The sequence below is a fragment of the Rhinolophus ferrumequinum genome, chromosome X, assembly GCF_004115265.2.
Source record: "Rhinolophus ferrumequinum isolate MPI-CBG mRhiFer1 chromosome X, mRhiFer1_v1.p, whole genome shotgun sequence".
In the NCBI taxonomy this organism is placed as follows: Eukaryota; Metazoa; Chordata; class Mammalia; order Chiroptera; family Rhinolophidae; genus Rhinolophus; species Rhinolophus ferrumequinum.
The window spans coordinates 16613144-16629725 of NC_046284.1; the positions used below are offsets into that span (position 1 = coordinate 16613144).

At 44.9% G+C, this 16582-nt stretch overlaps 1 non-coding gene across 1 annotated transcript; it reads right to left on the reverse strand.

Annotated features, from left to right (window-relative positions):
- Nucleotides 1-5950: 5950 nt before the first annotated feature.
- Nucleotides 5951-6055, reverse strand: LOC117030658 (U6 spliceosomal RNA). The gene has a single exon (XR_004424435.1). It is a non-coding gene; the product is annotated as a U6 spliceosomal RNA (small nuclear RNA).
- Between the last annotated feature and the right edge of the window lie 10527 nt (nt 6056-16582).

A 16582-nucleotide genomic window follows, 5' to 3' on the forward strand; every position in this document is an offset into this window, starting at 1 on the left:
ATATTGGATTGGGTAGTGTAGAAATCATTGTTTAGGCCTAAACTCATCATGAATAATGTGGAAAGAGGCAGTCCTAGTCAAAAGTTAAAGAGTTGGGGAGCAGTGATTCTAAATTTCTACTTCCAACTCAAATTTTGTCCCTAGTTAACATCTACATTTCCAATATATTCTCATAGTCTGACACAGAACCCAAAGCATTTCATAAAAGGACTGCCAACATTTACTGAAGCAGTTGTTCGCTCCACAGTGGTACCTCGGTTTTCGAACGTAATCCGTTCAGGAAGACCGTTGGAGCTCTGAAACGTTTGAAAACAGCCGACAGCGAGGTCTCAGGATCTTGCACTCAGCGGAAGCCACGTGACATGTTCGTAGTCTGAGGCGTGTTCGGAAAAACGAAGCATTTACTTCTGGGGTTACAGCGTTCGTAAACCGAAATGTTTGTCAATGGAGACCTTTGAAAACTGAAGTACTACTGTATAATATTTTTTTTAAAAGATTTTATTGGGGAAGGGGAACAGGACTTTATTGGGGAACAGTGTGTACTTCCAGTCCTGTTTTCCAAGTTGTTGTCCTTTCAATCTTAGTTGTGGAGGGCGCAGCTCAGCTCCAGGTCCAGTTGCCGTTGCTAGTTGCAGGGGGCGCAGCCCACCATCCCTTGCGGGAGTCGAACTGGCAACCTTGTGGTTGAGAGCACACTCTCCAACCAACTGAGCCATTGGGAGTTCAGCGGCAGCTCAGCTCAAGGTGCCGTGTTCAATCTTAGTTGCAGGGGACGCAGCCCACCATCCCTTGCAGGACGCGAGGAATTGAACTGCCAACCTTGTGGTTGAGAGCCTGGGTTCCAACCAACAACTGAGCCATCCGGGAGGCAGCTCAGCTCAAGGTGCTGTGTTCAATCTTAGTTGCAGGGGGCGGAGCCCACCATCCCTTGCGGGAGTCGAGGAGTCCAACCGACAACCTCATGGTTGAGAGCCTGTGCTCCAACCAATTGAGCCATCTGGCACTGGCCCATGTGGGAATTGAACCAGCAGCCTTCAGCGTTAGGAGTACGGAGCTCCAACTGCCTGAGCCACTGGGCCGGCCCTGTATAATATTCTTTAAGCATTTAAAAAAGGATTTGGAGGCGACTGGATGGCTCAGTTGGTTAGGGAGCGAGCTTTGAACAACAGGTTGCAGGTTCGATTCCCACATGGGCCAGTGAGCTGCACCTTCCACAATTAGATTGAAAACAACGAGCTGCTGCTGAGCCTCTGGAGGGGCAGCCGGATGGCTCAGTTGGGTAGAGCGCGAACTCTCAGCAAGGTTGCCTGTTCAATTCTCACATGGGGTGGTGGACTGCGCCCCCTGCAACTAAGATGGAAAACGGTGACTGGACTTGGAGCTGAGCTGCACCCTCCACAACTAGATTGAAGGACAATGACTTAGACCTGATGGGCCCTGGAGAAACACACCATTCCCCAATATTTCCCAATAATAAATAAATAAATAAGCAAGCAATTGGTTTATTTGTGAATTTTATTTGAAAGCTGAAAAAGAAAAAAAAAGCATTTGGCTTTCAGAACAAATTTGAAGCTGTCACTTCCTTTAACAAACAACAAAAATTAAAATATTTGCTTCTGAAATAATGTTTTCTTTGGAAAGCAAAGTTTTGGCTGTGAACATGGCAACAAATGGAAAATTTTAAAAATGCTAACAAACGAAATGAGATTTCTATGGAATTTCCTCAGAAGGGGCAAACTTTAAGTCAATGTCTGTGGTCACATTAATTAGTTCATTAACCTCTTTGATCTTACTTCGCCCAAGGTGTCAAAGAGGCTCCCCAGTATTTAACATGCTTTTCTGGATATATATATATATCATACATCTAGAAGGTTCTGTAATGCCAATCCACAGTGAAATGAGATTATATATTGCATTCATCATAATGCATTAGTTGGGATTCTTTCGGTTGTAAATGATAGAAATTCAACTGCAAACTGGTTTCAGCACAGAAGAAAATGTATTGATCTACGAGTATGTAACTGAAGAATCCACGGTGTGGAGATTTCTTCAGGCATGGCTGGATCCAGATGTTCAAATAACTGCTTTCATTTCATTGGTTTCATTCTCTGGTGGGCTCTATCTGCAGCCCCAGGTTTACCTCACCCTTGTAACTAACAATCCTAGTGAAGAGTTATTTTCCCTTTCACTGGTTCCAGAAAGCCCTGGGGTGGTGTCTCACTGGTTTAAACTTATCACAGTGGCTAAGGGGACAGAATACACTGTTTTACTAGACCTGGGTCATTTTCCCCACCTAGAGCCTGTTTAGGGGTGCGTGGGGGGGTGGGTTACTGGCAATCTTGTCTGCACCACATGGATTTAGAGTGAGGCGGGGAAGATTCTCCATGGGAATATTGAAGTACATAGGTACTGCGCAGGCAAAAATGACAGAGACCCCCTACATACATGGCAAAGAAGCCAGCAGTGTGAAACTGACACAACCCTTTCTATAATATAATCACATTTAATGTATATAAATTGTGAGGTTGCTATTATTCCTATTCTACAAATGAGTTTTCGTTTGGTAATCCTCTCACATGCTAATAGACTTCCTGAATTCTGCAGAACCTCTCAAAATCAAAGGTAAGTAGGAGCAACTAAGGATACCTTTAATTTTATTGTCACCTTCCACTTTCAGCATTTCAGAGATTGTGGTTTCTCAAAACCTATGCCTAATTTACTACAATAAAATGATATTCCCTGTTACTCAAATTCCCTCTGTTCTACCTAGGAGAGATGAGATTTATGGATTCAGGCAAATGGGATGAAACCTTATCATATCACTGTTACTAGAGACCAGAATTTGTTGTAAGATTATTTCATCCTTAGACTTCATTCAAGGACATGAACGAAATCACAAAGGACCTTATTTCCAAAGATGTTAGTTTACACTGTAAGGCCTGTGCCAAGGACCCTAAAGACTGCACTAAGAGCGACTCAGTGTAAACGAATCTGAATGTGCTGTGCAAATTGGGGTGACTGAGTCATAGCTATGCATTTTCTTCAGCCCTGAGAAACCCGGACTTCACTTAGTTTTCTTTCAAATAAGTGTCCACAGTAAAATTAAAAGACTCTTGTTCATCTATTATCACTTTTTTCATCCATTTGATGAACTCACATCTCCAGTGTCTACACTATGCCAAGTCCTGGAAGATAGTGCTTTTTTGTTTGTTTGTTTGTTTGTTTTAAGGAGAGCGCAGCTCACAGTGGCCCATGCAGGGAGAGAACCAGCAACCTTTGCGTTATCAGCACCATGCTCTAACCAACTGAGTTAACCAGCCACCCTGGAAGACAGTGCTTTGATAAGACATTTCTCCTATCCTCAAGTACCTCAGAACCTATGTAAATCATCAACTTTCAAGCGATTACAACACATGAGGAGAATCAGTATGAAGGAGAATAAGAAAAAGGGACACAAGAGAAGGTTTCTGGCTTGGAATGTGGCAAAACTTCACAGAAGAGGTAATCATTTTTAATGACGGCTTAATTAGCCATCCGATGGATGACACGGAAGCGGCTCAGGTAAGCCCAGTCTCTCTTATCAGTTTGTCTGTCTGTCTATTATCTATCAATCTATCATCTATCTATCTATCATCTATCTATCTATCTATCCATTCTGTTTTTTCCAACATTTTTTCAATGCTTATAGAATGCATGTAGTTGAGATTATACTGCATATTCATCATGCATACAGATAATCCAATCAATGAAAGATCATGAATGCTTTCTCATGTTCTTAAAGATTCTTCAAGACTATAATTTTTAGGGCAGCCAGTTGGCTCAGTTGGTTAGAGCGCAGTGCTCATAACACCAAGGTCGCCGGTTCAATTCCCACATGGGCCAGTGAGCTGCGCCCTGCACAACTAGATTGACGACAACGACTTGACTTTGGAGCTGATGGGTCCTGGGAAAACACAGTGTTTCCCAATATTCCCCAATAAAAAATAAATAAATAAAAATAAAAAGAATATGATTTTTTAAAAAATTAGACTTTTATTTTAAGATAATTGTAGAATTATAAGCAGTTGTAAGAAATAGTGCAGAGATCTCATATACCCTTTACCCAGTTTCCCCCAACAGCAACGTCTTGCAAAACCTATAGTACAATATCACAACCATTATACTGACACTGATATAATCAAGATACAGGACAGTTCCATCACCACAGGGCGAGTATCAGTTTTAATAACTGCTTAATAATCCATTTTATGGTTGTACTGTATCATAATTTATTAACCCTACTATTGTTTGACATGCAGGTGACTTCCTATTTGGAGCTATAATAAATAATGCTCTAGAGAACATCCTTGTGTATAAATCTTTGCCAAAATCTGTCATTATGTCTGTAGGGGAAGTTTCTTGAAAGAGTTGTGCTGAGTCAAAGGATATGTACATTTTAAGGTTCTCAATACTGATCGCGAAATTGCTTTCGAGAAAGGTTTCATCATCTTACATTCCTGCAATACGTGAATGTGCTTCGCTCACCGCATGAACCAACGTTGAGTATTTAAAAATTCTTTGCCAATTTGATGAGTAAAAAATTATATCCTGGGATTCTTTGGTTTATTTTTATAATTGTTGAAGGTAAGCATTTATATACTCATATACATATATATGCATATATATATATATTAGATTAAAAAATGTTTTTCTCCTGAGAGTTATCTATTCCTGTGTTTTTACCATTTTCATTGCATTTTCTTTTTAGTTTATAAATACTCTTTACATGTTAAGGATATTTTTAACAGCTTAATTGAGATAAAATGAAAGCACCATGCATTTTACCATTTAAACTGTACAATTCAGTAGCTTTTAAGATACTCACAGAATTCAGCATCCATCAGCATAATCAATTTTAGAACATTTCATTACCTTAAAAAAGAGCTGTAATCCACTTAGGTGTTACCCCCAATCCTTCCACCTTCCCCATTCCCACTATTCTACTTTCTATCTCTGTATTGCCTATTTTGGACATTTCATTTAAATGAGATCATACAATGTGTGATTTTTTGTGACTGACACCTTTCTCTTTAGTATATTGTTTTCAAGTTTCATCCATGCTGTAGCATGTATCAGAATTTCATTCCTTTTTAAAGCCAAATAATATTCCATCGTATGGATATAACACATTTTGTTTAGCCATTCATCTGTTGGTGGACATTTGTTTTAACATTTTGGCTATTATGTATAATGCTTCTATGAACATTTATGTACAAGTCTCTGTGTGGACACATTTTATTCCTCTGGGGTGGATACCTGGGGATGGAATTGCTGGGGTTTTGTGGTGACTCTATATTTAACTTTTTGAGGAGCTGCCAGACTGTTTTCCACATTGACTGCAATACTTTACACTCCCATCAACAATGAATGAGGGTTCCATTTTCTTTACATTCTTGCCAACACTTGTTATTGTCTGTCTTTTTTATTATAACCATTCTAGTGGGTGTGAAGTGGTGTTGCATTGTGGTTTTGACTGGCATTTATCTGATGGCTAATGATGTTGGACATTTTTCCATGTACTTCTTGACCATTTGTACATTTTCCTTGGAGACATGTCTATTCAAATCCTTTTCCCATTTTTTAAATTAAATTAAAATTTTTTATATTAGATTCAGTTGTACAAAACAACATGATTAGACATTTACACCCCTCACAAAGTGATAACCCCCCCAAGTCTACTACCCTTCTGACATTGCATATAGTTGTTACTATTCCATTGACTATATTCCCTATGCTGTACTTTACATCCCGTGACTATGTATAAAATATATACATACATATATATGTATAACATATACATATATATGTATATATACACATATATATGTATATATATATATATTTTTTTTAGTTCACATTCAATATTATTCTACATCAGCTTCAGGTGTACAGTGCAGTGGTCAGGCATCTAAAAAATATGGAACACTTCACGAATTTGCGTGTCATCCTTGCACAGGGGCCACGCTAATCATCTCTGTATCGTTCCAATTTTAGTATATATACTGCCAAAGCGCACTCCTTTTCCCGTTTTCAAAGTTACTTTGTCTTTTATCTTAGCATTGTAAGACTTCTTTATATATTCTGGGCAGTAGTCTCTTGTCAGATATTTGATTTGCAAACATTTTCTCCCATTCTGTGAGTTGTCTTTTCATTTTTCCGATAGTGGTTGTTTTTTTTTTAAGGGTAACAGGACTTTATTGGGGAACAGTGTGTACTTCCAGGACTTTTTTTTCCAAGTCACGTTGTTGTCCTTTCAATCTTAGTTGTGGAGGGTGCCATTCAGCTTCAAGTTGTTGTCCTTTCAGTCTTAGTTGTGGAGGGCGCAGCTCAGCTCCAGGTCCAGTTGCCATTGCTAGTTGCAGGGGGCGCAGCCCACCATCCCTTGCGGGAGTCGAACCGGCAACCTTGTGATTGAGAGGACGCACTCCAACCAACTGAGCCATTCAGGAGCTCAGCGGCAGCTCAGCTCAAGGTGCCATGTTCAATCTTAGTTGCAGGGGTCACTGCCCACCATCCCTTGCGGGACGCGAGGAATTGAACCAGCAACCTTGTGGTTGAGAGCCCACTGGCCTATGTGGGAATCGAACCGGCAGCCTTCGGAGTTAGGAGCACAGAGCTCCAACCGTCTGAGCCACCAGGCTGGCCCCCAGATAGTGTTTTTTGACGCACATTAAAAACATTTTTAAAAATGAAATCTAGTTTATCTAGCTTTTCTTTTGTGACTTGTGCTTTTGGTGTGATAGCTAAGAAGCCGTTGCCCAATTCAAGGTCATGAAGATTTATGCCTTTGTTTTCTTCTAATAGATTTGTACTTTTGACTCTTGCACTTAAGTCATTGATCTACTCTGAATACTTTTTGTATATGATGTAAGGTAGAGGTCCAACTTCATTGTTTTGCATATAGATGTCTAGTTGTCCCAGCATCATTTGTTGAAAAGAATATTCTTTCTCCATTGAATATTATAAGTGTCAGTTTCATCCTCCAGATACCACCACTGTTAGTGTTTTGTATCCTTCCTAACCATTTTATATGTGTATACATATGTATAGGATGTAAGAAGTGGGATCAAACTATAAGTAATTGTTTTTCATCTTACTTTTTTCACTTGGCAATATAGCAGGGCGTCTTTCCACATGTGGCTTAATCGCATACTTTTTTATTATGCTAAGTAAAGACTTCTCCACCCCATGATTATAAAAATAGCCTCCTATAGTGTCATCTAGTGCTTTTATAGACTGGTATTCTTATTTTGAACTTAAATTGTTGTACAAGAACAATGACTGCAGCATTGGTGGAATTCTTAATGTTATCTTGTCCACAACAGAGCTGACGTACACTTATTAAGTGTATGTGTCCCCTCTCACATATTCAAGCGAAGGGCTGGCAAACATTTTGCCTGTTGACTTGACATATTCAGACAGAGCTTAAATTGGCTAGAGGAAGAGGTGTGTGTGTGTGTGTGTGTGTGTGTGTGTGTGTGTGTGTGTTCCTCCCCTACTCTTGCCTTTTGTACAGACCCATTCTCCTCAGGTATAAATTAGTAATTCCCCATAGAGTGTTTAAAAGATTCACTTGAAATGACTGGCTTATATAACAGACCACTCTCCTGACAGACCATTCTGAAAAGGACAGGATTAAAGAAAGAAGTGGCACTTGCAATTCCCATAAAGACTTCTAGGGCCAGCCTGGTGGCTCAGGTGGTTGGAGTGCAGTGCGCCTAACGCGGAGGTTGCCGGTTCGATTCCCACCTGGGCCAGTGAGCTGTGCCCTCTACAGCTAAGATTGTGAACAACAGCTCTCCCTGGAGCTGGGCTGCCGTGAGCAGCTGGAGGTTGGCGTGTGCTGCCAGCGTGAGTGGCCGGCAGCCGGCTAGAGCTGCCGTGAGCCTCTGTGAGGGGCCGGGCAACTGACTGCCTCAGCAGGGGGAGCGCAAGGCTCATAATACCAGCATGGGCCGGGGAGCTGTGTCCTCCACTAGATTAAGAAACAATGGCTTGAACAGGGAGTGTTGAGGGGGAGGCAGAAGAAGGGGGAAAAAATAAAACAATAAAGACTTCCAGCATTGGAGCAAAAGCAGGTGAATCCCTGTGGCACTGACTGGGTTCTAGAGTTGCACAGTTTTCATGTTGCAATCCCCTGGCCGCTTTTCAGCCACTGCAGCTCCACAGGCCCTACTCACTCCTTTTCTCCCAGGCCTGGGGAGCCCCATCTTTTTTCTGCCTCATCCCCTCCTTTAGTTTCCCCCTTGGCTTCTTTAAGGAGTGGCTTCCCCTTGCCTTCCAGTGCCGTCTCTAAAATGTGTTAAGATTCCCAAGCCCGAGGGATGGCATCCCAAATGTCTATACAGGGGCCTCCCTAGGACTCCAGAGTTTGAGAATCAGGGATCTGGAGGGCATGGGACTTAGCATCCCCACGAGATCGGAATGAATGAGTGTGTGTGTGTGTGTATGTGTGTGTGAGTTGGGGTGCAGAGGGCATATTCCAGCTTCAGCACAGACCCTTTCAGACTATGCAGGGCTAGTCTCCTCTTGGCGCCGGTAGGGACAGCAGTACTGGCAGGGCCACCTGCCTGTGCCACACTGAGCCATTCCCCTGCGCAGCGAATCTTTGCCCTGGCCAGTGCGGGCCGGGATGCTAAGGAACTGCCAAGATTTGCAAGAGTTGCCATGGGAGTGCGAGGCCGGGCCGGCTCCTCCCACCACGTGTGCTCGCCTAGCCCGGCCTTCCCTCCCTGACAATGGGCGACGCCACAGGGGTTCTCCCTTTTGGCTACTTGAGCCCCTCCTCCACATCCCCCGCCTCCTCCCATCCTCCTAGAAGCTAAACGGGGGCGTGTATGCGCACCCTGGAGGAGTTGGCTTCGCGGTGGCGGCGGCCAGAGGCACTCCACCGAGGCCCCAAACTCCGAGCAAGTTCCAGGGCTCCGCGCGCGCCGCGCTCCCCGGCCTGCGGCGCCCCTGGCCCCACTAGTGGGCTTCGGCGGGCCGGCAGGCTGGCCGCGGCGGTGCCGTGCCTGGCCGGCGGCAGGACCTCTCCGGTGGTGCGTGGACGCGCAGGGGTGGACGCGGGGCGGAGTTCGGGGGCCGGCGGCCGGGGTGGCGGTCCGGGTCCGGAATCCCGCGTGCGGAAGGCGGCGGACGGCTCCGGGCCCTACCTGGGCTCGCCCACGCCGGCGACGCGGCACGTGCTTCCGGCCTCCGCGCCACTGATCCCCGCGCTGGGCGGCGGGACCCCGGGCCTGCCCCTGAAGCAGGACGGCTGCGCGTTCGTGCAGACCGCCCAGGAGATCCCTCTGCAGGTGGACATGGCCGTGGCCCTGCAGCGCCTGAGGGTTGCGGAGAAGTACGGCAAGAGCTACCTCTGCCTCCTGCAAGCGGTCTTCGTCGCAGGTAGGTGCCCTCCTGCGCGCGCCACCCGGCGGCCCCGGCTCTTGCCTAGCCGGCTCGCGCGCTCCTCTCACCCGCTCCCTCCCCAGCCCGCCCGGCCGGCGTGCACACTTTGTGTTCCTTCACCCCCCGCGCACGCACACGCGACCCCGCTGCGGTGGCGCTCCCAGCTCCTGTTGTTCGGCCGCCTCCCGCCGCCGCGCTACAGGGTGCGCGTCTCTCCGCTCGGGCCGGCGGGCGCACCGTGAGAAAGTGCGGGCGATGGGGTGAGGATGTCTCCGCCGTGGATGGTTCAGGTCTCTTCTCCACTCCTCACCCGCTTCTGTGTGTGACCGGAGAGGTGCGGATAGACGGTATCTTCCAGCTATGCCTCCCGCAGACCAGAAGCCAGCCTCCCGAGGGTGCACTTCCCTTGTAATATTCCCCAGGTGCTGGAAAAGCGAGGGCCGGGGGTTGAAACCTACATGCGGCGGAACCTAGTCCAAAAAGGCGCTGGGATTCGGAGACGGGCGGCACCGCAGTTGGAGGAGTTGTAGAGAAGCTGTGCCGCCGTTGACTCGGGCTTTCCAGCTTGGTTCAGGAGATTCCTGCCTCGTGGGGCCCTCACTACAAAGGCAGATGTTTTTGTTTGTCCGAGAGGACAGACAAGCGAAAAAAGCCAAAAAGTCACAAAACCTTTACTGCCGCTGTCGCTTTGGGTTAGGAGTGTGCGTGGTATAACGTGGGCTTGGTCGCTTGCCCGCCGGCATGCACACACGTTTACCCAGCCGGAGGTGCCAAGCTTTGGGATTGGTGTTCCAGGCTCTGCGGCACCGAGGCATCAGTTCCTTTGGGACCCTGCAGACTCGGATGCGGGAGCAACCCGAGAACAGGGTGCAACTCGGGAACTTAGTTTAGCCAGGGCTTTTCAGACACGTCTGCGAGGTACTGCAGTTGATGGACATGTCTTCCTCTGCTCCCATTGTCCTTTTGGTGTAGCAGGTGCTAAGCCTTGCAGTGGGAGTTTTGGCATCCAAGAAATAGACTTGGTGGCATTTTCCCCGCGAATGAGGTAGCCACAAGTCAAATTCCAGATATCCCTCCTTATTCAGGACCATCCATCAGTCCAAAGGATTGGCAGGCTCTCGGTTCCTGGGCATTATGACCCATCACAGCACCTAAGTGACTACCGGTTGCTGTACTGTGTTTTTACACAGGCTTGCAGAATGCTTCTGCCTTTCAGCATTTTTAGCAGTGCCCTACCTCCGTGAGGACCAACAGAGCGTCCAGGAAGTGGTTTGTACCTATACTGTTAGAACATGCCCCAAGCACAGTAATTTTACTTGTGAAAAGGATTTCAAGTATTTTTTAAATATTCATATATTTAAAAATAGGTTTACAAAGCTTTTCAATGTGCTACAGAACTTTCTGAAAGAACATTTCAAGAATGACCATGTGTAGACTGCTCGCCGTCAGAAACACGCTACAGTGCGATAAGCGAATTTTACATGCTTGTGCACAATCTGCTGTGAGGCAACCAGAAGAGGGAACGATTCACTCCACTTAGGGATTTAAGGGGAGACTTCAGGGAAAGGGTGCAGCTTGAATTGAATCTTTAGGGAGGCGTACAAGTTTCCAGATGGAAGGGGGATGGGGATGGAGTGTGGTGGGGATCGTTATGGAGACGGGTATTCTACGCAAAGGAAATAAGATGTGTCCAAACAAGCAGAAAGGCCACAGCGTAGTACATTTGGGGAATTGTTTTCTTTTTAATGATTGAAGTGGAAATTATGGCAAGTACAAGAGAGCGATAAATTTGGAGAAATAGGCAGGAGCTGGATGTGGAGAGCCTTGTAAGGCATATTAAAGGGCTTTATTTATTGGCCACTGGGGAGCCATTGGAGTGTTGTAAGTGGGGCAATAGCGCAAGGCTGCTGTACGGTTGTACAGGTTGCACACTGCAAAACCCTTAGGGCTCCATTCACACAGACTGGCCCTGTGAATGATGATGCCCCTGCTAGGGTTGTATAGTGCACAGTGTGCATGGTGGTCAACAGTGACGATGCATGGTGGGGCTTCTTGCTTTATAACTACCACTCTGGTGGTTGTGGGGAGGACACAGTGTGTGGAGCATGCAGAAGAGAAAGGAATAGGAGCCGAAGTAGAGTGGCCAGTGAGAAAGCAGTTGTAGAAAGCAGGGCAAGAGTGGATGAAGGCATGGGCTAAGTCAGTTCTGGGAATGGGGTAAGGGGGAGAAGCTTGAATTGGGAGGGTACAACTGATTTGACTTGGTGACTAGGTGTGAGGTTTGAGGGACAGGGAAGGAGACTAGGTTAATTCCAGGTTTCTGACTAGGGCGACAGGGGGGAGAGATATCATTAAGGCAGGAAATCGAAGAGGAAGAGCAAATTTGGGGTTCGATTTTGGGTACGTGCTTTCTGTGGAACATTCAGAGAAAGCGGACTAATACTCTCACCTGTGACGTCCATTAAAACAACTCCTGGCACCGAAGTTCTTTCCTTAGATCTACTTACATGGATTATCTTGATAACTCAGAAAGTCTAGCATAGAAGTAGCCCACATTTATTATAAAATTACTTTTTGAACTTGCCCTTAAATAATGGGTTCCCCCCCCACACACACACACTCTCCTTACCTGATGATGGGGAAAAAGGAAAAAAGAAAGAAATGTTTTGCATTCCTTGCAGGACAAAAGAATGCAAACTATACTGATCTAAGGTAACCTCAGATAACTCAGATAAGTAGTTGTGAAAACCTATTCACTGCAAATTTTATTTTGTCAGAGTTTAGCTCAAGATGCGTAAATCATGGGAAATGTTAATTCTTTAATATACGTTGCAGTATGGTATAAAATGTATTCCAATTATGATGAGTCATTTATCGGGTAACACTGTACTCGGAGTTGTTCCACATAACTGATTTTATTGGTAACCGAAGTTCAGCACTTTTAGTGCTTGATTTTTTTCTCCCCTCTATTCTCTAGCCATTTTGGCTCTAAAGCTTTTCAAAAAGATTATTTGCCTTCCTGACTCCTGAACCTGGAAATAATTGCATCCTTTCATAATGACTCAAGATTATCCTTATAATAGCATTAGTTATTTTAATATGCTGTATATAGTGTTGCCTCAAGGGCTCCTAAACGGTGGGGGGCTGTTTGTCCCTACACTGTATTGGACACAGACCGTTCTGCCTCTTAATTTGTAATACCTGTTTTTTTCCTAATTTTTCCATATATTCCCCCTGTGGGGACAGAGTCCCACAGAGCAGTTTCCAGGCTCTCAGCCTCACGTGGAAAGGTGCTGGCTTGGGTAGTAGATGGCTGTCAGCTGTGACTAGTTGGCCATCAGCTGTAACCGGTTAGCCATTAGCCACTAATATAACTACTGTGGCTAAGCTAAGGGGTTGTTGGTTGATGGCGGATTGCAGCTCGCAAGTGGGGTTGATTGGTTGGTAGAGAAGCGGGAGCGGGAGCCGAGTCCCTGCATTACACCCCTTCTCTGTTAGCTGTCATTTTTTGCTACTGTTATTTTAACGGTTTCTACCAACCAGCAGTTACTGACTAATCCTCCATGCTCCCTCCTCCATTGCTCTGTGGGGACAGAACCCCAGAGAGCGGTTTCCAGGCTCTCGGCCTCGCATAGAAAGGCACTGGCTCAGGTAGTAAATGGCCATCAACTGTGATTGGATGGCCATCAGCTGTAATCAGTGAGCCATTGGCCACTAATATAACTGCTGTGGCTACAATAGCGAAAAATGGGGGCTAGCAAGAAGATGGTGGCTGAGCCTGCAAGCGGTGCAGTGAGGGTTGCAAACAGTGTGGCTCCTGCTTCCTGTGTCTCCAACCCAGCCGCCAGCGAGAATATAGTGGTATGACTCCCCTACCTATGGCTCCGTGGGTGTTCCTTTTTGGCCTCACTGTGTCCTGCGTTCTTATGTTGGGAGCGGGAGCTGAGAACCCGCAGGCCGCCCCGCATGACAGCTCCTTCTGATGTGTTGTTATGAGCTAGGAAATGAGACAACCAAACTTGTTACAATTGTTTGCAAAATATGAGTAAATAGACTATGAGTTGGGCTGTGGTAGTGTACTACTCATATGTATGAACTTTAGCATATGGACTCTGACATCTATTCCGATTGCATATAAGATTTTTATTTTCTTTATTTGTAGTTTTTAGTTGTGTTCTGAAGGGTTGACGTTAAGTAAGTTATCAGTAAAACTTGCTTTCTCTTTTAAATTGAGGTATTACAATATGTGAAATTAAAATATTTTACTTTCTTATAAAACAAACAAAATGTTCAAAATCTATCAGAAAATCAAGATGCATTTTATTCTTTGCATTTCTCGGGCATGCCTGTAAGCGCTTGGCACTTGGAGGCACTTCCGTCTTAGAAGTTGCCCCTAAAGGTTGAAAGCAAATGTCCCTGTACACCATATTCTCCATCCTCCGAAGGCGCAATAAAAATCCTGCACCTCACCTGCCCCAGGGCAGAAGCAGAGGTCAGCCCCGTCAGAGGAGATACCTCTTATCTGATTGCTGCCAAGGTGAGTATCCCTTTCTGTTGCAGCCAAGGTCTTGTTCCGGAGGCAGTTGGCTCCTGGCAAGAGACCAGTGTCACCCACAGAATGTCCTCCTATGTATTTTTCACCCAGACCCTCCCCTCATTTGTATGTATGACAGATGTAAGTATCTGACTTCTTGTTAAGATTCAGTGCTGGGAAGGTGACACTGAGCAAAGACCTGAAGGAGGTAAGGAAGTCATTCGGGATATCAGAGGGGGAGAGTGTACCAGGCAGAGGGGACAGTTGATATAAAGGCCCTGAGATGAGAGAGTGCTGACAAGTTCAAGGAACAGGAAGGGGACTACTGTGGCCAGAGCAGTGAGTGCATTTAAGTGTGTGCAAGTGCGGGTGCATGCGTGCGTGCATGTCTGGGATGAAGCCAGAGAGGTAATGGTTCTGGATCATACAGGGCTTGGTAAGGACTTTGGCTTTTACCCTGAGCCAGATGGGGAGCTAGAGAAAGGTTTTGAAGAGAAGAGTGACTTGCATCTATCTCTCTGGATGCTTTGTGGAGAAGAGGCTAAATGTGGGACAAAGGTGGAAGCAGGGAGACCAATTAACAGGCCGTTAGGATTAATGATGGTGTTTTGAACCTGAGAGGAAATGATGGAGGTGGTGCGCAGCGGTCAGATACTGGATATATTTTGAAGGTAGAACCCAAAGGATTTGCTAATGTTTTGGCCATGTGGTATGAGAGAAAGGGAGGAGCCAAGGGCGACTAGGACTTGACATGAGCAAGTGGATGGCAGGAATTGTCATGAAGAGAGATGGAGGTGCCTGCAGGGGGGTAGGTTTCGGGGGGATGCAATGAGGATTAGACATTTGGTGTGGGACCTGTTAACTCGGAAGTGCCTGTTGGCTATCCTTGTGGCGATGTCCATAGGCAATTGGACATTGGAATCTGGCATTCAAGGCAGGGATCTGGGCTGCGGATGTAAATTTGGGAGTCCTTGGCTTTATAGGTGGCATTTAAAGCCTGGATGAGTGAATAGAGGTAGAGAAAATTGTTTGTGTCCCACCGATGAAGACTCATCAAGACCTGTGACTGCCCCAAAGCAACATTTATTTGTGGAGAAAGAAAAGTACAAAGTAGACAAAATCTTTTCTGTGATTTGTTGTTTAAATGTCTGTGCGGTTACATTTGCTCATAGGTCACTTTGACTCATGTTCCTTTACTCACAGTCGGGAACCAACATAATCTAAGCCCCGGGGGTGAAGAAACGGTCTATGTTTAAAGCTCTCCAAAGAGAGAAACTACAACTTCAGTGTCAAGTGATCCTTCTTTATCGGTACAAGAAATCTGTAGTTTACTCATTTATGGCTTAAATTCATGCCGCAGATGAATCTCTTCCCATCTTATTCTTCGGTAGAAATACTAAGCAGCCACTGTTGCTTTCCAATTGAGAAGACTTTTATTCACTTACCTCCTATCATTTTCAATACATGGTATAGTTTTCTTTAAAAAATTATATTTAAACGGAAAACCAAAGGCTGATTGCAAATTGGAAAGAAGGAGCATTTTACACTCACAGTAAAGTTTGGGGCTTATGAAATAGTTGAATTAGCAAATGTAGTGACATTTAATATATTGAAATTTTGTCTCAGGTAGGCTATCTTCTCACTTTCTGTCAAATATTAATGATATTGTCACCTCTGCCGTGAAGAAATTACGTTGGCTGTTAACCCTGCAGTTGCGGGCAAAGCAGGCTTTTTAGCAGCAATTATAATTTACATATGTGTAGTCTGTCTCTGGAAAATGTATGGAGATTATGTCTGCTCTGTTTTCAGATACTTTTTTGCGTTAATCTGAAAAGGGAAAGAGCCACTCCTAGCAAGGAGGAGCAGAAAAGAGTTTTGTTAACAGGAAGGCAAATGGGAGAAACAGGATCCCATTCTGGTTGTTGTTTTTTTAAAACAGCTTTATTGAGATATAATTCACACATCACACAATTAACCCGTTTAAAGTATACATTTGAGTGGTTTTTAGTATAATCACAGAGTTGTGCCATCATTACCACCAGTTGAAAACAGTCCCCTCACCCCATAAAGCATCCCCAATACCCATTAGCCTTACACATTAGCTGTCACTCCCTGTTTCTTCCCAGCCACTCTTCCCACTAGCCCCTGGCAGCCAATAACGTGCTTTCTACCTCTATAGATGTGCCTAGTCTGGATATTTCAGATAAATAGAATCATATAATATGTGGTCTCTTGTGACTGGCTTCTTTCGCTTAGCATAATGTTTTCAAGTTTCATCCATGTTATAGCCTGTGTCAGAACTTCATTCTTTGATGTGGCTGAATATTACTGCAATGTATGGTCACAGACCATATTTTAATTCTCCATTCTTCAGTTGATGGAGATTTGAGTTGTTACCACCATTTAGCTACTATGAGTAATGTTGCTAGGAACATTCTTGTACCAGTTTTTGTGTGGACATATGTTTTCATTTCTCTTGAGTACATAGGAGTGGAAGTGCTAGGTTATAGAGAAACTATATCTTTAAACTTCTGGGGAATTCCCAGACTGTTTTCCAAAGCAGCTGTAAGGTTTTATATTCCCACCATCTTTCTATAAGGGTTCCAATTTCTCCAC